The sequence below is a fragment of the Equus asinus genome, chromosome 20, assembly GCF_041296235.1.
Source record: "Equus asinus isolate D_3611 breed Donkey chromosome 20, EquAss-T2T_v2, whole genome shotgun sequence".
Taxonomy (NCBI): Eukaryota; Metazoa; Chordata; class Mammalia; order Perissodactyla; family Equidae; genus Equus; species Equus asinus.
This window is the reverse complement of record NC_091809.1, coordinates 33,477,415-33,505,064: the sequence shown is the minus strand read 5'-3', so window position 1 is coordinate 33,505,064 and position 27,650 is coordinate 33,477,415. Positions and strand designations below refer to the sequence as shown.

Genomic DNA, 27,650 nt, shown 5'->3' with positions numbered 1-27,650 from the left:
ACCTCTTTTCTTTCTAGTTGTGGTGCCTAAAGCAAGTTACTTAATATCACTAAGTTTCCGTCTCATCTATAAAAGTCAAGTAATAATATCTAAGTCATTAGGTTGTTCTAAGAATTAAATAAGATCACATATGTAAAATGCCTCGCAGTGCTGCACAAAATAAGTCTGGTTTTCATAATTAAAGAATGTAATCATCCTGAAATATAGGAAAACATGCCTGTCATTATTTTCACATTCTATGATAAGGAAACTACATTAGGTAAAATTAAATAATATTAATTCATTGACAGTCAACATGAAGTAACAGAGGAAATGAAGATTTATATTTTATTAAATCCAGTAATTCCAACTGAAATCTTCAGCAAAAGGAAACCATAAAAATCTTTACCTATCCAAACTATTTGCCATCTATCAAATTGTGAAGCTTGTTTTGGTACTGGCCTATACCCGAACAAAACAGGAAATAAGCGAAAGTTAGAGGATTTTTTCCTGACCACAGGTAATCTGCTCATATGTTGAAAAGAATGTAAGTTTTCGTCTTCCTTTCTGACGGTTCCGTAGAGCACACCACCTCGGGCTTTCTGCTAAACGCCGGCGAAGCCTCGGGGCTCGCACGGACGCAGTCCCTGCCCGAGCGCCAACGTGCTGTCATCTCCCTCGCAGGTGACCCGTTTCTGGTTAGGCCAGCAGAAAAGACGCGACGCAGAAGGATCCTCAGGTAGGGAGCACAGGACGCGCTCTGTTCCGCGGCTTCTGAGGAGTGCCCCCTTCCCCCGCGCCGCAGACCGCGCGGCCCGGCCCGCCAGGTGAGGGGCGCCCGCCGGGGGAGGGGCGGCGCGCGAACCCCGGCCCCGGGAGCCCGGCTCGTCCCTCCCCAACTGCGCGGCCCAGGCCACTCGCCTCCCTGAAGGATTAGGCGCCACTGAGGGGACCCTGTGGGGTGTCTCCCGGAGCGGACGGGGGCGACAAGACCAGGCTTCCCTCCCGTCCAGCGCCCAGACGGGGAGCGCACCGCGAGGGCCCGGGCGGCGACCGCGGCCGGCGGCTGCCCCAACCCGCCCTCCCGTCCCCGTTACCTGAGGGCGGCGCGCCGGGGCCCGGAGGCCTGGTGCTGCTCCTCCTCCCCGCCAGGCTGAGGCTGAGGCGGCGGCGTCGGCGGCGGCGGCGACAGCCCGGGGGGAGGGGGCGGAGCGCGCGGCTCGCCGCCTCTCTCCTCCCCCGGGAGGCTGGGGACCCTATCTCGGGCCGCCGCGCCCAGGCCCGTGGACAGCCTGCGGCCGGGGCATGGCGGCGCAGCCCGCGGCGTGCCCGCGAGGCGGGAGAGGGCGAAGCGGCGGGCGGGAAGCCCCCGCGGCGCGCGGAGCGGCCTGAGGGGAGGAGCGAGGGCGCCGGGGCGCCGCGCGCGGGCGGCCGTTGGGGGCGGGCAGCCGAGGGCAGGCAGCGGTTTGCGGAGCGCGGCGACGGCTCGCGTTTTCCCGGCGGGGCGGGGTGGGGAAGGGGAAAGGGAGTGAGGGGAGGGGAGGGGGAAGGTTGGGAGGGAGCCGCCGCCGCGCGCGTGCGGGCCGGCGCCGCCGCCGTCGCCGCTCCGCTCACTCCTGCCTGTTTTGGGGGCACTTTGTTTGTGTCCCACAATGCTCTGCGCGGGCGGCCGGGCTGGGGAAGGGGAGGGAAATTGGGCGGGACGACGCGAGCTCGGGGGCGGGGCGCGGAAGGGGTGGGGTGGGGAAACGCGGTTATTGCGCAAGCGCAGAAGAGTCAGCTCCAGGTCGTCGGAACTTGAACTGTGAGCGACTCAGTCCGCTTACACAGCGTGGGTCTTGGTGTCGGTTCCTCTTGGCGTGTGTGCACGCGTGCGGATTTACATTCATAGGCTGCATGAGCACTCACCAATTTGTCCTTCCTCTAGCCGACCTCTCAGCCAGCTCCCCGCTTACAATGACAAAAGCATTTCTGGGCATGCTTCACGCTTCTTGCATTTTTTCCCCTCCTTTGAACTAAAAACGAAAGAAAGTCCTCTATTTTCTCGAGTGGTTTCTGTAGCGGCGCTGAACCGGAACACCCCAGCCCCTTTTCTCGGTGAGGCAGGTTAGCTGTAGTCTGCCCATTTTTCACACTCCGAGACTGAGGCCTGCGAAGAGGTGTCCCCCTCCCCCAAGACAGGTGGGCAACGTGGAGAGCCGGCGAGCTCCGCGCCCGCTTCCTCTGCAGCGGCCGACCCCCGGCCGGGTATCCCTGATTCCCTACCGCCTTCGCACCGCCTGGCATCCTCTCAGTACCCTAGAATTGTTGTAGCATTTCCCTGGGCGACCTGGCGGGACGTGCGGTTCTGAAACGACGGGAGAAGTGCACACCCAAGTCCGTCTCTTCCCCCCAACACGGGACCACCTACAGCTGTTCCCCTAGAATAGGCTTATTCCTTCCACAGCTTCGACTGTCATTTTATGACACCATCACTAACCCAGCTTTCCGGGTAGGGAGTGTGCTGGCACCCTGAAGTGACCGGCCCTGCCTGGGGGTGAGGACGGGGGTTAGAGTTCTCCGTCAACAGCGAAATCGTCAATGTTGAACTCCAGGGACCCTAAGTCCCAGCTTCCCCTGGCCGGGCGGGCGTGCGCTCGGGCCGAGAGCCGGCGGGTGGGAGGGAGCCCCGGGGGAAGCCGGTCTGCGGGCCAGGAGGCCCTGGGCGCCGCTGGCGCTCTGCGTTTGAGTACTTTGTTTTCCCACGCCTCCAGCTTTTAAACCGAAAGACTTCTCTCCAAAGGACTTTGCGCAAGGTAGCATCTCGCTTGAAGCAGAGTGGATTTTTCTTCTGAAACATTTGGCAATATCTTACATTAATCCTCTCCCTGAGAGACAAGCAGCCGAGCACTCTAGTGCCCTAATTCTAACAACTGAAATCTACTTTAGAAATAACGGGAATAAAAATAACTCCTAATATTCTAGTCCTTTCCAATTTCCAACAAATTTTCAACGATGTACAACGTTGAACCCTCATAGCAATTGTAATACATAGGTTTTACTATTATTCCTACCATCATTTTTATTATTCCCATTTCGGAGATGAGGAAAATAAAAAAGATGTGAATTAGGCCCAGAAAGTTTTGTGCAAGATTTGAAGAAGGGAAAGAAAGAGAAGGCGGAATACTTACCCTGGGAGACAAACGGCACGAAAGAGGAAGGCTCAGGAAGGGGCAGCAGCTTGAAGTCCTGGTGGGGCGTGTGTCCAAGTGTCTGTACAAGGTAAAGACTGGAGAAGAATCAAGGTGGGAGTTCAGTAGTCAAACAAATCCAGTCTGCCTCTCCTAGGCATTTAAAAGGACAGTCAAAGATGGTTAGGCAAGTCTTTACTAAGAGTTTCTCAAGGGACTGAGGGGGCAGCTCCTTTTTACTGCCAGACTAGCAGCGCTGACACAAAATATGGCTTTACTTAGATTATTCTCTTGTCTTCTCTCCCTTTCCTTCCCTTTTGTGCTTTTCTGTTTTTCACTTTACATTTTAAAATTTTATCATCCTCTCAACCCAACCCCACCCCAGATCTGGATGATCAATTAACCAACAAGTGGCTGTTGGGCCCTAAGGGCACAGTGCTAGATACTTGGAGAGGGTGTGAGAAAAAATACAAAGATCAACTTTGTAGGAGCCCTCTTCTCTGTTTTTTGCTTTGGGCAAGGTCAGTTTCTGTGGCTTCTGCAGCCTCCCACCTTTTTCTTTCTGGGCTAGTAGAGACTTGTCTGTGGATTGGTGGAATACATACACCTTTTTTTGACACCAGGTTAAATAATACTGCTGGGAGGATTTTATGAAACCAGAATCCTGCACACAGGTGAAACAAACAAATGTAGACAGTATGGGGAGCCTTTAATTATTAACCTGGTGTAGATGATTCTGAGGAATTCAAATTCCAGGCACACAGGGTTTCATTTCAGCTGTGAGCTGTTTGGGGGGACCAAATTCTGGCAAAAATGGCATTTTCCTGTGGTAGGCCATTAGAGCTGAGTGGGAACTTAGTTATTTAGTTCACAACTTATTTCAGAGCAAGAATACCTGATGCTCAACAGAAAGATCTTTAGTCTGACTTGAATAATTCCGGAGGAGGAGAACTTGCCTCTGCACAAATCATCCTTGCTCCCTTATTAGATCCTTCCAATCAGGTTAAACAAAATGTCTTGCTCCCCACCCTGAAACTTGCACCTCATCTAGCATTCCCATTTCACCGTCCACCCAGGTGAGCAAGTCAGCTTCCCTACTTCACTACTGTCCTACATCTCCAACAAGTCCTCCAACAAGTCCTGCTGAACTTGTCCATTCCTATTGCCACCTTCCTGATCTGAGACATCAATAGCATGTGCCTGGAGAATTGTAATACCACTTATCTGGTTTCCCAAATACACTCTCCCTTCTCTTCGTTCTCTATGTGGTAGCCAGAGTTATAATGCATAGTGATCATATCACCCAACAGTGGCTTCCTATTTTTCTTAGGATAAAGTCTCAAACCTTTGGCATGGCTTTCACAACACTATGCTTGTGGGCTTGTTTAATATCTTCAGCTTCATCTCTCATTATACTCTTTCAAGGAACATGTCAGCCGCAGAATGTTTTTTTCACATCTTCTGAAATGCCGCACTCTTTCCTCCAATGCACACATTATTCTCTCTGTGTAGAAATACTTCATTCCTTAGCTAATTCCTCTCAATCATCAGATCTCTTTCTCTCTCTGAACTTTATTGAGATATAATTCACATAGCATACAATTCACCCATTTAAAGTGAACAATTTCATGGTTGTTAGTATGTTCACAGAGTTGTGCAAACAACAGTACCATCAATTTTTGAACAGTCTCATCACCCTAAAAAGAAACTCATACCCATTAGCAGTCACGCCCCTTTTCCCTGGGCTGTTTTTCTTCTACTTCACAGGATTCACAGCCAAACTTCTCAAAACTATTATCTGCTCTCACTGTTCTTTGTTTTTCCACCCCTTCTTTACTTCTCATCCCCTCTGATTTGATTTTCCCTTCACTCTACCAAGATATATCTCCTTAATGTCACCAATTATTTCTTTTCTTTTTTTTAAAGATTTTATTTTTTTTCCTTTTTCTCCCCAAATCCCCCCAGTACATAGTTGTATATTCTTCGTTGTGGGTCCTCCTAGTTGTGGCATGTGGGATGCTGCCTCAGCGTGGTTTGATGAGCAGTGCCATGTCTGCGCCCAGGATTCGAACCAACGAAACACTGGGCCGCCTGCAGCGGAGCGCGCAAGCTTAACCACTCGGCCACAGGGCCAGCCCCTCACCAATTATTTCTATGTTGCTAATCTGAAGAAAATTTTTCACCCTCACGTTAGTGGACTTTTGAGCAGCATTGGTCTTTTTGAGCGCTCCTCCCAACTCAAAACACTCTCTTTCTTGTCTTTGCTGACATTCTCAATGTGCGTCTGATATCAAACTCTTAATCTCAAATTCATGTGCTAGATGCGCAAAGCCAATCACTGAGACACTTGGAGATGGAGAAAGGTTTATCTGAATTGGCCAAAATGAGAAGGTGGGAGGATAGGTTCTCTCAAAGCTACCTTAATGAAAGAAGAAAGCAGGGGCTCTTTATAGAGCAAAGGGGCTTACAAGGAAGAATTTCAGAGAAACAAAGGGAAATCCCCTATTTCTTTCACTCCAGATAAGCCCCTGGGCAACTAGAGTTCTAGGTGTCAACACTTCTAGGGGCTGGTTATTTGGTGGTCATAACTTCCTTAAAGGCATTCTTCAGCAAAACATGCTCATAAGTCCTTGTGACCCTTGAATCACTCCTCATGTTAAACAGGAAAACAGCAAATTAACAAGATTAACTTCTTTTCATCTCTGTCTGTGTTGAGAACAAGGTCAAGGGTAATCATGTTCTTATTGAATATTTACAGTAACCCTCAGATACCCAGCTTCACATCCAAGGTTGAGAACTAGTGTTTATAATGTCTTCCTAGGCCAGTGGCTCTCAAAATGGGGTCCCCAGACTTACAGCATGAGCATCACTTGTCATTTTGTTAGAAATGGAAATTCTTAAATCATACCTAGACCTGCTGAATCAGAAGCTCTGAGGTTGGGCCCCAGTGATGTGTGTTTGAATGAACTCTCCAGGTAATTTGGATCCATGCTCAAGTTTGAGAACCAATGAAGAAAGCCTCACATAAACTCTATGAGCCATTGATTCTTAAATGTATACCACTAGCCCAGATCTCTCTACCCAGCTCCATATCTGCCTATCTAACTGCCTACTGGTTCTACTTTGCTTGGTTGTCTCAGACACCTCAGATTCAACATGTCCAAAACAGATTAATGGCCTTCTTCTGTGAACATGGTTCTTGCTCATTGTTTTCTTTTCTTTCTTTCTTTTTTTTTAATGAGGAAGATTGGCCCTGAGCTATCATCTGTTGCCAATCTTCCTCTTTTTTTTTTTGGCTTGAGGAATGGTCCCTGAGCTAACATCCGTGCCAATCTTCCTCTACTTTATATGTGGGATGCCGCCACAGCATGGCTTGATGTGCGGTGTGTAAGTCCATGCCTGACATTTGAACCTGCAAACACCAGGCCATCCAAGCAGAGCATGCGAACTTAACCACTATGCCATTGGGCCAGCCTGTTGCTCATTGTTTTCTAAATCACTGAAGGGCACCACTTTAGGTCCAAATACAAAAATCAGAAACCTAGTATCACCCCTGACACCTCCCTCGCACTCTTCCTAGCTAAATATCCAATTTATCATTAACATGTCAATTTTGCTTTCCAAATTTCTTTAAAAATAAACACTTTTTAAAAAATTTTTTACTGTGGAGAATGTGAAACATATAAAAAAATAGAAAGAAGAGTTAAAAAATATATAAACTTGTACTTATCACCCAAGCCCCCAAATCCAATGAAAGGCCAATGCTACCGCTCCCATGCCTTCATCCATTTTCCCCTTTGGAAGCAAATCCCGGATATCATAAGATTTTCCATGTAAATATTTTAGTCTATATCTCTAAAAGAGATAGACTTAAAAAAAAACTCTCAATGCCATTATCATAATTTAAAAATAACGATTTCTTAATATCATAAAGTATCCAGTTTTTAGTCACATTTCCAACAGACTCATGAACATTATAGGATTTTTTTTCAATTGTTTTATAAGAAGCTATACTGTATTTGGATGGTATATCTTTTAAGTCTTCTGTATTTTTTCTCTCTGTTTTCCCAGTAATTTTTTTTTAAACTTAAGGGAGTAGGTTGTTTGCCCTGTAGTTTTTTGTCACGATCTGGATTTTGTCATTGCATACTCATGGTATACTTTAGGTGTTCCCTTGTCCTCTGTATTTTCTGTAAATTGGTAGTAGGATCTAGATGTTTTATCAGATTCAAGTTTAATATTTTGGCAAGATATCGTCATAGGTGGCAGTGTATTTTTCCATTAGGAGACACAAAATGTAAGCTTGTCTTTCTTTTTGTAATGTTAACAGTTGTTAATCAATAATACCGGATCAATTCATTCATTAGGGATTTTAAAATGGTGATATAATTCCATCATTCTTTATTTATTAGCTGCAATATTCCTACAAAGGCAAATCACCTCTCTTCTATTATTTGATTACCCAGTGGTGCAGTTTATGTAAGAAAGCAGAATAAATGCTTGATTCTATCCTTTTTACTAAATATCTCTTAACCCTGGCTACTCTCATTTTCAACCGCTACCGTCCTGATCAAAAATCCTTAACCTAACCTCCAAGATCTTGAATCTTCAGTATCCTACTCATCTAACAAGGTCCTGGACGATCTGGTCCCTACCTATTTCTCCAGCCTCATTTCATGCCACTTTCTTCCTCCTTTTCTCACTAAATCCAACCCACAAAAGGCCTTTGCATAAGACCCCTCTAGCTGGAAAGCTTTCTCCAACTTCCTCTTCCCTGATGAACTCTTACACTGCTTTCTTAAGGAAGACTAGATTGGTATTCTAGTTATAACCTCTCATACTACCTTCTACTTGTCCTTTGTAGCACATCTTATAGTTTGTATTATGACTCTTTACGTGATTATTTGTTCAATATTTGCCTTTCCCACTAAACTATAAGTTCCATGAAGGCGTGGGCCATGTCTATTTTGGCACCATTTTTTCTCCTAAGCGTGACTTAATGCTTAGAATATAGTAGATGCACAAAAAATAAATGTTGAATTGAATAACATTGAATTGAGGTCAGATTTGGGAAAAATAAAATACTTTGTCTCGATTTGTAAAGAGTAAAGATAAATAACATTTAATGAGTACAAGGTATGGTTCTAAGATCCTCTAATAGTCACTATAACCTTATGAATTAGATATTATAATTATCTCTACTTGACAGATAAGGAAACTGAAGAGAGATTAAGCCATTTGCCCAAGCTCATGTAGATAGTAAATGTCAGGATCAGGATTCAAATCTAAGCAACCTGGCTCTAGAACCCAAGTTATCCAGTTAAAATCCTGACATACTGCAATCTATACACCACATAAATGTCAACAATGAAGAGTAACAGACCTCAATTCTTTGAGTCCTAAATTCAAAAATCCCAGAGAAGGGGTTTATTGGCTTAGCTCAGGTCAGGTACTCATCTCTAAACCAGTCAGCCGAAGTCAAGGCAATGGGCACTGTAAGAACATATAGCTTCCATGCCAGATATGTGGAAGCTGAATGGCAGTTTGCCGGAGAAGGGGGCGTGAGGGACAGACAATCTCATAGTACAGTACACGTATATTTCTTCCCATACATCCAATTTCATCAATTCCCTTGTCTAACATAATGCGGTTTCCCCACATAGAGCAACAGATACCTCGCCTCCTTAATGAGAAACTTTTCAAAGACATGACAGTTCATCTCTGATCCCCAGAATCTCTGTTGATCAGGTCTAGATATGGTTGCACACAGTTTTGTAACCTATACACTGAGTGACAAATTTAACAGCCCTCAAAACAGTAGAGTCATAATCATTTGCAAAGGTTCTAAAGTCAGCTCCTGCCATGCGAGAAATTACCTTAGGGCAATGGTAGCCTCCAAGACCCTTATTAAGCAAAGCCATCACAGAGGCTACAGAAAAGAAGAGTTCACAGACCAACCTAAGAAGCTCAAATCACACAGTTTATTAAAAAAATTTAAAACACACAATGAGAAGTAAGGTGAAAGAGGTGGAGTAGATTAACACATTTTGGTTAAGTTACAAGCAGAGTGGGGGCCGGCCCAGTGGGGCAGCAGTTAAGTTCGCACTTGTCACTTCTCGGCGGCCCGGGGTTCGCCAGTTTGGTTCCCGGGTGCAGACATGGCACCACTTGGCAAAAGCCATGCTGTGGTAGGCATCCCACGTATAAAGTAGAGGAAGATAGGCATGGTTGTTAGCTCAGGGCCAGTCTTCCTCAGCAAAAAGAGGAGGATTGGCAGTAGTTAGCTCAGGGCTAATCTTCCTCAAAAAAAAAAAAAAGTTACAAGCAGGGTGGAAGAAACATACTACCTAAATCTGGATTATACAGTGTCCATCTTCTTGTTTTTTCCCTGCTGTGTCAACTTTCCTCTCTGATGGTGGGGTTATGAGGATCAGAGTTGAAGTTTGAGCAAAGGATTCCAACAGACTCAAGGTGCATGGAGCCAACACACACACTTGTCCGTTGTAAAGACTCAAGGGCAAGTGTGCCTGGCACATACCTATACCTCATCAATTAGCCCAATGAGTAGCTATGGTTTTCATCTACATTTCTTGGGCAGAGGACCAGTGGGGCAAGAATAGTATCATCTATGGGTAGCTGATTTAAGACCTCATAAATGTCAAATGCTTATGTGCCTCATGTATATTTAGTGGATCATGAATATTTGGTACGTCTTGGTCCTTCCTTCCCTTTCTGTCTAGTTCAGTACATGTATACTCTACTTATTTTTATCTTTCCAACATACCTCACTTGCCATTTGCTTCTATACTCAGTTTCATCTAGCCTCCTTATTTTTTGTTTTTTCTTACTTTCTATAGCAAAATAGAAAATTCTTAAGTAATACAACAAATACGTTACACATTTTAAAATCATGTATGGTCAAAATTATCTTTGAAAATCTCTTAAATCACCCATCAAGCAGAGTATGTTGTATTTATGAGCCATGTTGGAGGCTGACATGCTGTCTCTCAATAAGTCCAACCCATTGGATTTTCCCTCCAGTGTTGGAACAGATTGCTCACTCTTCTGTTGAGCACCAGAGGAAGTCATTGGCTTCTGTTTAGAGACTGTAGAATTGCACTCAAACTGTAAATGTCCACACCAGGAGAGGCGCCCAGAAACTGAAAGCGACTGAAGAAATGACAGATTCATGCCTTTTGTCTCCTGCTTACTCAGAGCAGTCACTTGCTGTGTGAAATGATCCTTATGCTTCTCTCTCTCAAGCTCACTGGAATCCACATGAATTAAATGTGTCTATGTTGTTCTCCTAGAGTACAACAAATATAAGATGATGAAAGACAAACAAGATATCACTAAGTTAAAAAGAGCCTTTAGAAAGGAAGAAAGCAACATATAGTGGTCACTGATACAGGTCTTATATCAGTGGAGGAGGTGAGTAAAGCAGATTGTAGGACCAGCACATATCACAGGCTTCCGTTTGTTAACTCACCTCCTTATTAATGGAATAATTTCAATGCATCTCTCCCAGGTTCTTTCTGCTGGGAGAATTTTCCTTGTTGGTATCTCACAGCGCCATCCCTGAGAAAGAGCTTGAGGGGAGATTTGGTTAAAGAGGACTCCACTATTTTAGCGGTGTACAGTCATGCACTACATAATGATGTTTTCTTCAATGATAGACTGCATATATGACAGTGGCCCCATAAGATTAGTACCATATAGCCTAGGTGTGTATAGGCTCTACCATCTAGGTTTGTGTAAGTACATTCTATGATGTTCGCACAATGATGAAATTGCCTAGCTATGCATTTCTCAGAATGTATCTTTGCCGTTAAGAAACGTGTGACCCTGGTCTCTATTGGTGAATACATTTGGGCTGGGGCTTGTCTTAAGGCTTGAGCTATAATCACAGCTCACTCTGCAAGGATTGGATTTTTGTTGTCAGTTCTTAAGACTTTGGTTAACTGCCTATTGCTTTCATTTTGAGGGACAGTGTTTGTTAATAACCCAATCCAGAAATCATTTGTGGTTAGGAGTGTTATATAATGATTTGCCAAACTTGTAACAGATGATCGTCTTTGGACCAATGAAACATTGCTCGATGACGGGTAATGAAAAAATAACGCTTGCACAGTAGCCATCTAGACTGGGGAAAAAGGTCTTCCCAATTCCCTTAAGTGTGTTAAGTGTGTTTTTAATGCTGGCTGGTAATCATACTGCAATTTTGCTGGTCAGTTCATTCTTTTGCTTTCCTACATAACTATTTGCTAACGTCTCCTCTTCTGTCAAACCTCCAATACCTTCTTCTCTACTCTCACTCACAATTGATGACTGCCGTAATGTTAATTACTACAAATATGGTAAAAATGGCACAAATTTATTATCTTACAGTTCTGTAGGTCAAAAATTTGACACAGGTCTCACTTGGTTAAAATCAAGGTGTAGGCAGGGCTGTGTCCCCTTTTGGAAGCTCAAGGGCTTCCAAATCTGTTTCCTTGCCTTTTCCACTTTCTAGAGGCCACCTGCATTCCTTGTCTCATGGTCTCCTGTCTGTAAAGTCAGCAATTCTCTGACCTTTTTCCATTGTCACATGATACTCTAATCCAACCTTCTGTTTCCCTCCTCCACTTTTTTCCCTTAGTAACAGATTTATTGAAGATCTAATTCACATACCATACAATTTACCCACTTAAAGTGTAAAATTCAGTAGTTTTAGTATATTCACAGAATTGTGCGTCTTTCACCACAAGCAATTATAGAACAGTTTTCATCATACCCCCAAAAGAAACACTGTACCCTGTACCTTTATTCTTCTCACCCCCAAACACTGGCAACCACCATTCTACTTTCTGTCTCTATGGATTTGCCTATTCTGGACATTTCATGTAATTTAAATCATACAACATGTACTCTTGTGCCTGGCTTCTTTCACTTAGCATGCTTTCAAGTTTCATTCATGTTGTAGCATGTATGAGTATTTCAGTCCCTTCTTCCGCTTCTAAGGACTCATGCCATTGATTGGACCTACTCAGATAATCCAGCATAGTCTTCCCATCTTAAGGTCCTTACCCTTAATCACATCTGCAAACGCCCTTTGGTTGTGTAAGGTAACATATTCCAGGTTCCACGGGTTAGGATGTGGACATCTTTGGGGAACCATTACTCTGACTACCATAATGGCCATCCTTCCTGTTATTTCAGAGAGAAAAGAAAAGCAGTCAAGAAAGAATGAGGAGATTCTTTATCACCACATCTACTCCCTGCCCCCACACCCCCCACAGCGTGTGGATCCAGATACTCCGCCTTCCCTCCTGTTAGTGTAGTTGAAACTCTCATGCTCCCAGCACTTCCCTTCAGGGACTACCCCGTCCTTTGCTGCTAGCAAAGGCCACACTGCCACTTGGCACCAGCCCCTGATCCTCTTGCTCACTCAGTGACACTGTTGGAGCTATTCTCCCCTCTGTCTTCTGCCTTATCATTTTTTTCCTCTCTCCAGGATCGTTCCAACTGGCAGGAAAATAGCTTGTAATTTCTCCTTTCTTAAAAACAAAGTCCTTTCTTGACCCCTCTTCCCTCTCCTGCGACTGCCACATTTCTTTTCTCCCTTGTACAAGAAAACTTCCTGATAGATTTGTTTGTATTGTTTCGAGTTCCTCTCTTTCAATTCTTTTTTTGTTTTGCATGTTAAATATACATAATATAAAACTTACTGTTTTTACAATTTCTGAGAGAACAATTCAGTGGCACTAAGTACATTTACAATGTTGTGCAACCATCACCACGTTGAGAACTTTTCTAGAACTTTCTAGAACGTTTCTAGAACTTTAAACTGTTTCATCCCTAACAGAAACTCAGTACCCATTAGATAATAACTCTCATTGCAACTCCCCCTCTGCCACTGGTAACCACCATTTACTTTCTGTTTCTATGAATTTGACGATTGGTATGTCATATAAGTGGAATCATCCAATATTTGTCCTTTTTTTGGTCTAGTTTACTTCACGTAGTATAATGTTTTCAAGGTTCATTCATCTTATACCATGTCTCAGAATCTCCTTCCTTTTTAAGGCTGAATAATATTCCATTGTATGTATATACTGCATTGTGTTTATCCATTCTTCTGTTGATGGACATTGGGTTGTTTCCACCTTTTGGCTATCATGAATAATGCTATTATGAACATTGGCATACAAGTATCTGTTAGTGTTAGGCTTTCACTCCCACTGCTCTACCCAAACTGCTTATGTCAAGGTCACCGATGACCTCCAGATTGCTATAGCCAATGGTCAATTCTCCATCATCATCTTACTTAGTGCCATTTGACTGAGTTGATCATTGCCTCCTCCTTGAAATGTTTTCTTCGTCTGACTTCCAGGACACCATCACACACTCCCAGTTTTCCTCCCTCCTGACCAGCTACTCTTTCTTAGTCTCCTTTGATAATCACCCTCGCTGACTCCCTCCTCAGTCATGGGGACCTTCTCTCTTTTCTGTTTGCACTTACTCCCTTGGTGGATGACATCATTCAGTCTTATGGCTTTCAATAGGCTGACAACTTCCACATTGATATCTCCAGCCTGGAAATCTCTCTTGAACATCAAACTCCAAAGATCTACTTGGCATCTCCATTTGGCTATCAAGTGGGCATCTTAGATTTAACATGTCTAAGATTAAATTCCTGACCATCCTTATTCCTCCCTATCAAAACCCAGTCCTCTCAGTTTCTCAACTGATTTGATGGATCTCTATCCTTCTAGTTGCTGAGGTAAAAATCTTGGAATCACCCTTGATTTCTCTATTTCTCTCCCACTCCACATCCAGTCCATTAACACATACTGTTGGTGCTTTCTTCAAAATAAACAGAAATTTGACCATTTATCACTCCCTTCACTGCTACTACCTTTATACAAGTCACCAACATCTCTTGCCTGGATTATTTCTATAGCCTCCTAATTAATCTGCTCTTACCTCTCTTCAGTCCGTTGTCAACATAGCAGCAAAATGATGCCATTAAAATATAAGAATCTCATGTCATCCCTCTACTCAAAATCCTCCAAAGTCTTTCTATCTAACTCAAAGTGAAATTCAATGTCCTGGTAATGACGTACAAGTCCCTACGCAATCTGGCCCCTCATTAATTCTCCAGCCTTGCCTCCTACAGTTCTCTACCTACTCACTTCTCTTTAGCCATCCTGGCCTCATTGCTCTTCCCAAACACCAGCCATGTCCACACCTCAGGGCCCTGCACTTCCTTTTTTTTTCTTCTTCTTCTCCCCAAAGGCCCCCAGTACATAGTTGTACATTCTAGTTGTAGGTCCTTCTGGTTGTGCTATGTGGGACAACGCCTCAGCGTGGCCTGGTGAGTAGTGCCATGTCTGCATCAAGGATCCAAACTGGCAAAGCCTGGGCTACCAAAGTGGAGCCTGTGAACCTAACCACTTGGCCACGGGGCTGGCCCCTTTTTGTTTGTTTGTTTGTGAAGAAGATTTGCCCTGAGCTAGCATCTGTTGCCAGTTCTCTTTCTTTTTGCTTGAGGAAGCTAACATCTGTGCCAGTCTTCCTCTACTTTGTATGTGGGATGCCTCCACAGCATGGCTGATGAGTGGAGTGGGTTTATGCACAGGATCCAAACCTGTGAACCCGGCCACTGAAGCTGAGTGTGGGAAACCTTAACCCCTTGGCCTCGGGGCCAGCCCTGGCCCTGCACTTTCTATTTCCTCACTCCCTCACCATGTTTATTCAGATGCCACTTTTCAGTGAGGGCTTTCCTGATGACCCTATTTAAAATTGCAGCTCTGCCAGCATTTTGCTCTCCTTCATTGCTCTTATCACTTTCTAAGATACAGTATAATTTACTTACTTATTTTGTTTATCACTTTCTCTTCCCAGTAGAATGTAAACTACATAGGGCAGGGATTTTTTTTCTTTTGTTCATTGATATATCCATAGGACCTAGAACACTGCCTGGCACACAGCATGTACTCAAAAAATTTTTCTGAGATGAAAGACCAAATTTGATGCATCACACATGAGGGCAGTAAGATTGATTGCTCTCATTGATTGCCTGAGTTGTGGTGAAGGCACCTGATACTCTCAATGTTTTCATTGAAACAGGAATTAGTTACCCTCTGGGAGCAGGGTCAGAGTTGTGATACTTGGCTTGAAGAGAATGTGACAGATTTGCAAAAACAGTTGTGGGAAGTGGGAAAGGCAGCACATAAAAGCTTCCTAAGCCTCACAGAGGGTCTTGCTGAGGTTGAAGAAAATGTGTTTTTGAGGTATCAATCTGGAGATTTTCTCCAGAACTTAATAATAGCTACCATTTATTGAAAGTGTCAGGAGCTGTACTGAATGCTTTACCTTCACTGTTTTATTTTATCCTCACAATAACTCTGAGATAAATATTATTATTTACATTTTACTGGAGAGAAAATGGAGGCTTAGGTAAGCTAAATAACTTGCCCATGGTTACCTAGTTAGTAAATGGCAGAGCTTGGATTCAAATTTAGCTGTTTTACCCCAAAGTCCATGCTTGCACTGTGCACTATGCTTGTCATGAGTGTGGTATAAGAACGGGCATGTTCAGATAGATCCAATATTGAATGTTTGTGAGGTGGGTGAGGCAGAATAAAAGAGGTCTACAATGTTAGGTTGCAGGAAGTAGAGTGGTTGAATGGTATACTGTGGATTCTAGGCTGGATAGGGATGGCATGATAGCCATGAATGGAGTAAGGTTCCCAGAAGCAAATGGAGAAACAGAGGAATTAGAGATATGAATAAACTAGTAATGAAGGGGGACTGCCAGTCTTTGCATTATGGCAGAATGAGGCAATGAGGATCTCTGCTACCCCTTCTCCACTGTGAAGACATAGAAATGGTGTTCTTGGATGACAAAAGTGAAAGAGGAAATGAAATCTAAACCTGATGCATCAGCCAGGGAAATAACAAAACAGTTTGTATACACAGGAGGCTGGATTCTGGGCTTCTAACACCTGCATAAGGATAGGAGATATGGCCTTAAGAAAGAACAAGGCAGGAAGCTGGAACTGAGATCTCTAAATCAAGCCTGGACTCTAGTAAAGAGTTACCCGTCAGTGAAAGTGGTAACTAGAAACTTTCCAGAAAAGTAACAAGAAAATGTATTTCTGCCCCATGTTCAGATTTTGCATCTGAATTTACCCTATTCTCATTAATGAGAATCCTGAAGAAGAGATACTGGAAAAAAAGCTGATTGTGGACAGCTTGTTATCCTGGATGGTAAAATCCTTTTTTTTTGTGCCTGGAAGATGCAACTATAAAGCCACTGTGTAGTTCACTTCCATAATCCAGGAGACTGACATGGGAAAACTAATCCCTGTTGAAGTTGAGCTCTTAGTTGAAATTCCAGACCACGTGGGAAAAGATCCATTATGCAAAGATTTATCAGATACTGTAGAATTAGAACTCTAAAACCTTGTTTTTATAGAACAGTTTTGAAAAGATTAGAAAATAAATAGTTTGAAAATGATTAAAGAGAAGAAAGAAGATATAGAAATCATAAGGAAAGGACAGGACTCTGTGAAAATAGACCAGGTAGATCTGAAAAAGAACCAAATAGAATTTCTAGAAATGAAAAACATTTTTATTGAAATTAAAACTGAATAAGTGAGTTAAACTATGGGTTAACACATTAGTTAATGACTAGTGAACTAGGACATAGCTATAAGGTAACTATCCAGAAGACTGCATAAAGAGAAGAGATGGAGAATATGAAGGAAATGTTGAGATATGGACAATAGTATCCAACATACATCTAATAGCAGTTCCCAGGAAAAGAAAGTAGAAATAATGGGGGAAAGGCAATACCGAAAAGACGGGGCTGAGAATTTTCCAAGAATTATAAAAGACTGGATTGCTCAAATTGAAGAAAGATGACTGATGAGTAAAATAAATCAATAGCAGTCTTTATGTAAACACATTATAGAAAAACTACAGGATACCAGAGACAAAGGCACAGGTCACTTACAGAGGAAAAAGCATTGGTATCTCATCAACTGGAACGGAAGCCAGAAAACACTGGAATAGTATCTTTAGAGTTCTGAGAGGAAATAACCGGTACACGAGAATTACATACCCAGCTAAACCATCACACAGTACTGAGGATAGGATAAAAACATTTTCAGACAGTTGAAAGACAGAATTTATCACTCAGTGACTCTTTCTGAAAGCATTGTTAAAGGTAGTAGTTCAATAAGGAGAAAATTGGAAGCAGAAGAAATAAATGGAATGCAAGAAGAAGTGGTGCTCAAGTAAGCAAAGAAGGTCTGCTGGGGAAAAAGGGCGTGAACCAGCTGGAGGTTTAACAAGTATGGTCAGGGATTGGTATACTGAGGCTTAATATTTCAGAGGTGAAGAGTCCTGTGTCTTGGTAAGTTCCCCATAACCTTGAAACTGATTGACTAGAGTGAGTAGAATGAAGATCATTTGATCCCAGAAAGTTAAGAAGTTTTGAAGCTAAGACATTGGAGGGATATTATGCTCATTATTCTCCTCCACTGCATCCCAGATAGATTCTCTAATTTTCTCCCAGTGCTGCCTCGGAGAAGGGAGTCAGACCCCTTTGTGTCATTCAGGTTTCCTTGCTAGCTGGCTTCATGTTAAGTTTGGCCAATTGGAGTCACCGGCCAAAAATCAGAGTGGGAGAGAGAGAAATCAGATTTCCTTTCCCACTCTCTCCCTGCTTCAGCATTGCTTTTCTAGTAGCAGCTGTCTTTCTGTGACCGAAGTTCTTACTTTCCCATGGCTTCAGCTCTCATGGGGCTCAGATAACTCTATTTCTTCTTGCGTTTTGGACTTATGAATAACAGGTTTTTACCACCACTGGTTTCTAGGTACTATCAGGAGATAATTCTCTGTGAGTCTCTCGTGTATTTGCACATCTTGTGAACAAGGTGCTAACTGCCCTTTGTTTCTGATTGTCTTTTCAAGGATGTTTGTATACTGAATAGCCTTAGAAAGTAAATGTCTCCCTCTAGAGCAAAATGCAGTCATAATTACTATCCAGTATAATAAAGATAATGTCTCCCTCTGAAGCAAAGGGCACACATACTTAGTGCCCATCAGAAAAGATTTAGTTTCCTAAGCTCAGGGTTTCCTGTCCTGTAACTCAGCCCGTTACTTGTGCAGATGTTATCTAGCCCTCTTCATGTCATTCTGTGAGAACTGGGACTTGGGAAACCAGAAGAAAAATGCTGATGCTCTAGCTTCTCTTATTCCTATGAGTAATAAACTGTCCTTCATCTTTGACCCAGGAGTATCATGTCTTCTCTCAGAACCCGTGAAACTGTAACAGGCTATCTTGTTAGCTTTCAAATGGGGTGAAATCTCAGATCCGTCACAGTTCTTGATCTTGGCATCTGTTGTTTGTTTCCTTAAACCTGATGATACCCCTAAGGGTAGTCCCTTCACAAAATCCATCTCATCGAATTCTGTTTCCTGCTGGGCCCCTGCCTGATATATCTAGACAGTCCAAACTCTCAAGGGATATGTGATGATTAATTTTGTGTGTCAACTTGGCTAAGCTATGGTGCCCAGATGTTTGGTCAAACATCGGTCTAGATGTTGCTGTGAAGATATTTTTTAGATGTGATTAACATTTACCGTATATGTGTATTTAGAGACTTTGACTAAAGGAGATTACCCCCTGTAATGGGGGTGGGCCTCATCAAGTCAATTGAAGGCCTTAAGACCAAAGACTGAGGTTTCTCAAAAAAGAGGCAATTCTGTCTCAAAACTGCAACATAGAAACCCTGCCTGAGTTTCCTGCCTGCTGGCCTGCCCTACATATTTTGGATTTGCCAGCCTTCACAACTGTGTGAGCTACTTCCTTAAAATAAATCGCTCTCTCTGAAAATATATATCCTATTGGTTCTGTTTCTCTGGAGAACCCTGAGTAATACAGGATGCTACAGAATTTAGAGAGGAGCCTATGAACACAATGTCAAAGTCCCCAGATAATGAGTGAGAATTTCCAAGGTAAAGAGTAGGAGACAGCAATAGTATGAAAACGTGTTATTTACCCAAAAGAGTAGTATTTCTTGAGTCTAAATGGAGAGAGGAAGATGCTTCAGTGGTGCCTCCAGGCAACGAAGAAGGCAGAATGTGCGTGATGTGGCCCCTGCCTATGTGGCAAGTCTTATCACCTCTTTCTATCACTCACATTCCCACCCTATTTTCCAGCTGTAAAAAATGACTTGAAGCTCCTAGAACCCAACTTTTTACTGTCTAGTGCCTCCCTGACTTTGGTCTTGTATTCCTTCTACTAGGAATCCTCCAACTCTCTTTTCCCGTCTCTCCAGGGCTCTTTAATCTCTCATACTTCTTACCACCTTTCCTACCTGGCAAACACATTTTCCTCCTTCAAGTCTCAGTAAAGCTTTCCTAAAAAGCAGAGTTAGGTGCACCAACTTCCCCAATTCTCTAGGAATTACAGTGTTCTATAATTCTGTGTTTGTATGTCTGCCTCCTTACTGGTTTATGAACAAAAACGATGCATTTTTAGCTCAGTATTAGATGTACATAGTGCAGGACTTTTATCACAGACTTACACAGGACTATGCATTGCTGCATGAATGAATGAGTGAATAAGTAAATTTGTCCATGATCACGTAATAGTGAAATGGGATTCAAACTCAGGATTTTCTCACTTCAAAGCCCAGTCTTCTTCTCCATGTATGATGTGATCCAGTTCCTTAGGAATTCTGCAGATAGAATCTTCTGCTGGGAAGAAGAATTTCTGTCAGCAGTGGAAGGAAAGAAGAACAGATAGGGGAAAAATTGATGAATGTCCATTAAAAAAAAGAATAGCGCACACTAACACTTGTTTTATTTTGTTTGTTAGCTTCTATTTTCTGGTTGTAGACAAGATTCCCAAAGGATCGATCTCAAATATAAAAAGAGATTTAGGATTTTGATTTGCCATAGGCAAGATATATATTAGAAGTCCCTTTTTGCTTCAAAACAAACAGCAGTTTGGAAAGCTTCCAGGTTTATCAGTAATTGGTTTATTCTCATAAGCCTTATTACAGACAAGGTGGAGTGGGCAACTGATTTTGATGTCATATGGAGGAGCTGCTTCATTCTTTAAATTACCCTCTGGTGGGAGGAGTATACCTACTTTTATACTGGGATTGTACATTTAGACACCAATTCCTTTGACTTAAGGCAAATTATCCTTTCTATTCAGTAGGCTTTCCAATCTGTATCCGTACATCAAACGTTTTTCCTAACTCCACACCTAAATAGCTGTGTGTTTCTGTCCCTCAATCATCTCAAATGCAATATTTCCAAAGAGAGATGATCTCTCTTGCCCCAGACCTATTTCTTCATCTGAGTTTCTCATTTTGGTGAATTGTACTACCATTCACCAAATTTCCCAAGCTAGAAACCTGAGAGTCTTCCTCTCACCCATATCCAACCAGTAGCTAGTCTTCTGAGTCATTATCATGCGCATTTCTAGACTCTGTCTACTAGTCTCCATGCCAATCCCAGTGCCCTAGTTCAGGCCCTTCGTCAGTTCTCACTTGTATGGTTAGAGTCAAGCCCTCCTCTGTCCGTTCTCCACATATAGCCAGGGAGGTCTATTCCAAAGACAGAGCTGACCACGTGATTCCTCTTTCTGAAATCTTATACAATGGCTACTTATTGCCCTTAGGATAAAGTACAAACTCCCATATTATATAAGATATCCATTTTCTGAACCTTGTCAGCTCTCCAATATTCATCTTCCTCTCTTCACCCCATCCCCAACAATTTCATTTAATATATTATCATATCTTCCCAATCTGCTCATATTCTCTTTACTGTGTCTTTTATATATTGCTCTTCTTGCCTGAGAAGTCCTTTTCCATTTTCCCCTGGCTGACTCACACATGTTGAGACTCAGCTCAGTTACTAATATCCTTTGGAAAGTGTTTCCAGATATTTCCTGTCTGAGCTAAATGCTCCTTCCTATAGGCTTCCTAAATTCCCTATATTTACCAATAGCATGGTACTTATCACATGCTTTTGTCTGTTAATTTTACCTTCATGCCTTTCCAAGCAGATTATAAAATATTTTATTACAGAGACTATTTTGTGTATCTTTGAAAGCTGAGGACCTACTAGAGAGCTGACATTTGGTTAGCATTCCATAAATTTTAGTTGAATAAAGGGAAGCAAATGACGCTTAATGGGTGTTTGAGATGGCTATGAAAACACATTTATCTTCAATATAGTTAAAAATTTTTTTATTGTGATAAAATATACATAACATAAAATTGACCATTTTAACCATTTTTAAGTGTACAATTAAGTCACACTAAATACATTCAAATTGTTGTGCAAGGATTACCACTAACTCTTTCCAGAACTTTTTCATTATCTCAAACAGAATGTTTGTAACTGGTAAACAACACCCCCATTTCACCCTCCCCACAGCCCTTGGTAATTTCTATTCTACTTTCTGTTCCTATGAATTTACCTATTCTTGGTAAGTCAAATAAGTAGGATCATACAATATTTGTCTTTTTGTGACTGGTTTATTTCACTTAGCATAATGCTTTCAAGGCTCATCTATGTGTAGCATATACCAGAATTTCATTCATTTTTAAGGCTAAAAAAATATTCCATTGTGTGTATATACTACATTTTGCTTATCCATTCATCTGTTGATGGACACTCAGATTGCCTCCACCCTTTGGCTGTTGTGAATGACGCTGCTATGAATCTTGGTGTACAGGTATCTGAGTCCCTGCTTTCAATTCTTTTGGATATATACCTAGAAGTGGAATTGCTGGTCGTATGGTAATTCTGTGTTTACCTTTTTGAGGAACCACCATACCATTTTCCACAGTGGCTGTACCATTTTACATTCCCACCAGCAATGAACAGGGGTTCCAATTTCTCCACATCCTCACCAACACTTTTTTCTTTTTCTTTTTTGATAACAGCTATCCTTTTGCGTATGAAGTGCTATCTCCTTGTGGTTTCAATTTACATTCCCCAAATGGCTAGAGATGTTTCTCATCTTTTCACATGCTTTTTGGCCACTTGAATATTTTCTTTGGGGAAATTTCTTTTCAAGTCTTTTGCCTCAATTTTCAAGTTGTGTTGCTTGTTGTTGTTGTTGAGTTGTAGGAGTTCCTTATTTATTCTGGATACAAGACATATGCTTAGCAAATATTTTCTCCCTTTTTATGGGTTGCCTTTTCACTCTCTTGATAGTGTCTTTTGATCCACAAAAGTTTTTTTTTTCCCCTGAGGAAGATTTGCCCTGTGCTAACATCTGCTGCCAATCTTCATGGTTTTTTTTGCTTGAGGAAGATTAGACCTCAGCTAAAATTCTTTGCCAGATTTCCTTCACTTTATATGTGGGTCACTGCCACAGCATGGCTGATGAGTCGTGTAGGTCTACACCTGGCATCTGAACCCAGGAACCTAGGCTGCCAAAGCAGAGTGTGCCAAACTTAACCATCACTATGCCATGGGGCCAGCCCCCCACAAAAGTTTTCAATTTTAATGAAGTCCTATTTATGTATTTTTGCTTTTGGTTTTTCTTTTTTGACTTTGTTTTTGGTATCATATCCAAGAAATTATTGCCAAATCCAATATCATGATTTTTTGGATTTTTTTCTAAGAGTTTATAGGGTCAACTCTTATGTTTAGGTATTTAATCCATTTTAAGTTAATTTTTACGTATGATGTAAGATAAGGGTCCAACTTCATTCTTTTGCATATGGATATCCAGTTTTCCCAACACCATTTGTTGAAAGACTGTCCTTTCCCCATTGAATAGTCTTGGCACCACTGTTGAAAGTCACTTGCTCACATATGTGAGGGCTTATTTCTGATGTCTCTATTTTATTCCATTGGTCTACATGTTTGTCTTTATGCCAATACCACACAGTTTTGATTACTGTGGCTTTGTAGTAAGTTTTGAAATCAAGAAGTGTGAGTCCTCCAATGTTTTGTTTTTCCTTTTCAAGATTGTTTTGGCTATTTGGGGTCCCTGGAGATTCCATATGAATTTTAGAATGAATTTTTCTATTTATGCAAAAAGTGTCTTTGGGATTTTGATAGGAATAGCATTGAATCTATAGATTGCTTTGAGTAGTATTGATGTCTTAACAATCTTAAGTCTTCCAATCCATGAACACGGGATGTTTTTCCATTTGTTTCTGTCTTCAGTTTCTTTCAGAAACATTTTATAGTTGACAGTGCACAATTCTTGCTCCTTCTTGATTAAGTTCATTCCTAAATATTTTATTATTTTTGATGCTGTTGTAAATGGAATTTTCTTAATTTCCTTTGGATTTTTGGTTATTATTGTATAAAAATGCACTATTTTTGAGTGTTTATTTTGTATCCTGCAAGTTTTCTGAATTCATTTAGTGGTTCTAACAGTTTTTGTGTGGAATCTTTAGGATATCTCTATATAAGATCATTTTGTCTGTGAACACAGATAATTTTACTTCTTTTTCCCCCAATTTGGATAATTTTTATTAATAGAATTAATAGAATAAAGGGGAAAACATAATTGATACAGAAAAAGCATTTGACAAAATTCAACACCTTTTAATGATAAAAACAACTAATAAACTAGAAATAGAAAGAAATTTCCTCTTGATAAAGTCTATATATGAAAAATATACAGCTAACATCATGTTTAATGCTGAAAACATTGAACGGTTTTCCTCTAAGAGGAAGAGCAAGACAAGGATGCCCACTTTTGCCACTTCTATGCAAAGTAGTATTGGAAGTTCTAGCCAGAGAAACTAGGGGAAAAAAAGGGGACAAAAATATCCCAAATTTGATAATACATAAATCTACAACTCCAAGAAGTCCAATGAACTCCAAGGAGGCTAAAGTCAAAAAGATTTATCAGAGACTCATTTGGACAATCAAATGTCCAAAGTTAAGGAGAGAATCTTGAAAGCAGCAAGAGAAAAGTGAATCCTCATGTACTAGGGATCCTCAATAAGCATATCATCCAATTTCTCACCAGAAACTCACCAGGCCAGAAGGATGTGGGATGAAATGTTTAAAGTACTTAAAGATAAAAACTTTCAACTAAGAACACTATATGCAGTAAAACTTTTCTTCAAAAATAAGAGAGACATTACCATGGGACCTGCCCTGCAAGAAATGCTAAAGGGAGTCCTTCAGGCTAAAATGAAATGATGCTAGACAGTAACTTGAAGCTGCATGAAGAAATAAAGATCTCTGGTAAAGAATTTAAGAGACAAATGCATAAAAAATAATTATAAAGTCATGTTATTTGGGCACTGTTTCGGGTTAAATTTCATCAAATTTGGGATTTTTTTTGCGATTATTTCCTCAATTAATCTTTTTTCCCTTTACTCTCATCTCCTAGGACTCCCATAATGTGTATGTTGGTCTGCTTCATGGTGTCCCACAGGTTCCTTAGGCTCTGTTCACGTTTCTTCATTCTTTTTGTTTCTGCTGCTCAGACTCCATAATTTCAATTATCTTATCCCCAAGTTTGCCGATTCTTTCTTCTGCTTGCTCAAATCTGCTGTTGAAACCCTCAAGTGAATTTTTCATTTCAACTATTGTCATTTTCAACTCCAGAACTTTGTTTGACTTCTTTTTATAGTGTCTATCTCTTTGTTGATATTTCATTTTGTTCATATACAATTTTCCTGATTTCCTTTAGTTTTTATTCATGTTTTCCTTTAACTATTTGAGCATATTTAAGTTTTCTCTAGTAAGTCTGGTGTCTGTGCTTCCTCAGGAGTGGTTTCTGTGGATTTATTTTGTTCCTTTGAAAAGGCCATGTTTTTCTGTTTCTTTCTATGCCTTGTGATTTTTTTACTGAGAATTGGACATTTAACTATTGTAACGTGGTGACCCTGGAAATCATATTCACTTCCTTCTCCAGGGCTTGCTGTTTTTTTCTTTTTTTCAGAGACTCTTACATGTCATGTATGATCACTGAAGCCTGCTCCTTTAGCCTGTGTTCAGCTGATGTTTTCACAGAGATGTCCTTGAGTGTCAGGAACTTTCCTAGTGTTTGCAGGTTGGCTCCGTGCTAAGGTGTCCCTTTGACACTTAGCTAGGCTTGTTCTGAGGCTAGCAGTCAGCCCAAGGTGAAAGCCTAAGATCATCTCAGGTCTTTTTTTTTTGAGGAAGATTAGCCCTGAGCTAACTGCTGCCCATCCTCCTATTTTTGCTTAGGAAGACTGGCCCTGAGCTAACATCCATGCCCATCTTCCTCTACTTTATATGTAGGACGCCTACCACAGCATGGCTTGACAAGCGGTGCCACATCTGCACCTGGGATCTGAACCGGCGAACCCTGGGCCGCTGAAGCAGAACATGTGCACTTAACCACTGCGCAACCGGGCTGGTCCCTCAGGTCTTTTCTGAGCATACATTTTGCCTGCATGTGCGTGGAGCTTCCCAAGTTTCCTCCATATATGGGGCTGCTTTTGAATGTCCTAATTTCCCTGCCTCACCTCAACTTTTCCTCTGGGCCTGAGATAGTCTGTTGTATGTGTCCGCCTGTAATCTCTTGACCCAGAAGTCTGTGTCTGTACTCATCTTGCAAGTTTTATAAGTAGCACCCACCACTTTCCCCACCTAAGTTCTGAGTTAGACATAACAGACAAGCTCCTTGCATCAGCCCTTCAGGTATCCACCAGACAGTTTAGAAAGATGTATACAATAATTTGCAAACAAAGTCTGCTTCTCCTAGTTCGAGGGATGGTACTGGGAACCAGGCTGCCACCACTTCAAGACCAAAACCACTGCCATGCTGGGGTAGGGTAGAGTAAAGGTGAGTAAAAATGCCACAAAACTTATCTACCATTTTGAGGATGGCTTTTTTCTGATGGGGTATTTGCTTTTTGGCTGTTAACCTTTGACTGTTTTCCAGAGCTCCAGTAAGGTTGGGTCAGACATTTTCTGCCTTTTAAAAAAATTTTTCTGTGGGGGAAATAAAAGCTTGGAGTTCCTAGTCTGACATTTTGCTGGTATCTTCTTCAGCATGGTTTTGCCTTCACTTGGACTTTCACCAAAGGGCATCAGAGGACTTGGCATGTAACCAAAATGAAGATGTGTACAGTCACAAAAAAAAATGATGGGAACAAAGACACTGTTAGTCACTGTAAAGACACTTGGAATAAGAACTTGTTTGTGGAATTAAAATTTCATAGATGAGGAATACACAAGGATATTGGATGACAGTGGAGAACAGATAAGCTTATGAAATGAAGTTCTGTCCAGGTAGAAATTGCTGAGGGAGCTGGTGCTGGCTGACAGTACGGGACAGCTGCAGTTACATGCTACGAATGGTTGGGTCTGATTTCTGGACGCAAATTAATTCCACCTCATGAAGGGGCTTAAGCAATGCCAAAAATGACCAAGTAGAAGAATATGTGAAAGGAGTGAGATGGCTGGTTCTGGCACTAAATTAGAGCCTCCCCTCAGGGCTTAGAGAATCTGTCTAATTCACTTCATTCCTAATGGAAGCTGTTGTATCAGCTTGCTCTGGCCTTCACTGTGCTTCACAGCTGTAACTCAGAAGTGACTTGGGGAGGTAAACCTTTAGTAATTGTCTCCATCTCTCCATTTCTGCACTCTTTCCCCCATCAGTAGTAACCCCTACCTCTCCTCTCAGTTTTCTTCTCTGACTATTTATCCTCCTTTGCCTCCTTTTCCCTGAGTGAAAATATGCTCCAAAGAAATAACCTGCTAAATGAATTCACATTAAGGTGCACGTGGCCAAAAAGACTTGAGTGTAAACCCTCCCAGGGACTATTTGCATTTTAACAGAAGTTTATATTTCAAGCTAAAAGAATAAAATTCTAGTTGTGAAGCTCTAAGTGTTACTTGTTCCACAGGAAAGAGAATTTTTAGAGGACCTGGTTCCAACTCAGAATATTTTGCTGTTTTCCAGGTATACTCTACTCCAGATGGTATGAAGAAATTCCAAATTATAAAAGGGCTTTAGAAAACCAAATTTCTTCTCTCAATATGAAAAGAAGCTCTGGAGCTGATTTGAGTGTGACATCATTGGAGAATGGCCATTTACACCTTTCCAGCCAAAGACACCCGGGATAAAGCCAAGACCTTGACCATATTGAGAAGTCAGATCAGGGAGATTTTCACCTTGCTACAGGAAAAGAAGGGCTGACGAGCAGGAAGAGAATAGATCTAATTTAGAGTCTTGATTCTTTTAGAGGTTAAAAAGCAGCCTTCAAACCTCTATGTGGCCTTTCTTCCTAGTCATCTTTGGAGAATCTTCTTTGGGATACAGTACACAAAGTGGGGAGCTGCCAGTGCTAGAAAGATGGGTACCAGAAAGTAAGAGCTAAGAGTGGGAAACACATTATCACTGTAATTGAGTTTAACCTCTCTCAGCCTGCCTCTTCTTCTACAATGGGAAACAGTAATATCTATTGAAGAGAGTTGGAATTCTTTTGATTGAAAATTACAAGAAGCCATATTGAAATAGGTTAGGTT

At 41.7% G+C, this 27,650-nt stretch overlaps 1 protein-coding gene and 1 long non-coding RNA gene across 5 annotated transcripts in view; one reads left to right on the top strand and one right to left on the bottom strand.

The window, feature by feature from the left end:
* The window catches only part of ZBTB44 (zinc finger and BTB domain containing 44), a 71,496-nt gene extending 69,917 nt beyond the window's left edge, over positions 1–1,579 (bottom strand). The window contains exon 1 of one of the 4 annotated variants that reach the window (XM_044751641.2): positions 1,077–1,579. The gene's annotated coding sequence lies outside the window, so the exon portion shown is untranslated. The remainder of the gene's footprint in view (positions 1–1,076) is intronic. The other 3 variants (XM_014858523.3, XM_044751640.2, XM_070489915.1) reach the window with 3 other exon arrangements.
* LOC106842160 (uncharacterized) lies at positions 660–27,650 on the top strand. Its single transcript, XR_011495604.1, has 3 exons — positions 660–806; positions 25,882–25,962; positions 27,085–27,650. It is a non-coding gene; the product is annotated as an uncharacterized lncRNA (long non-coding RNA).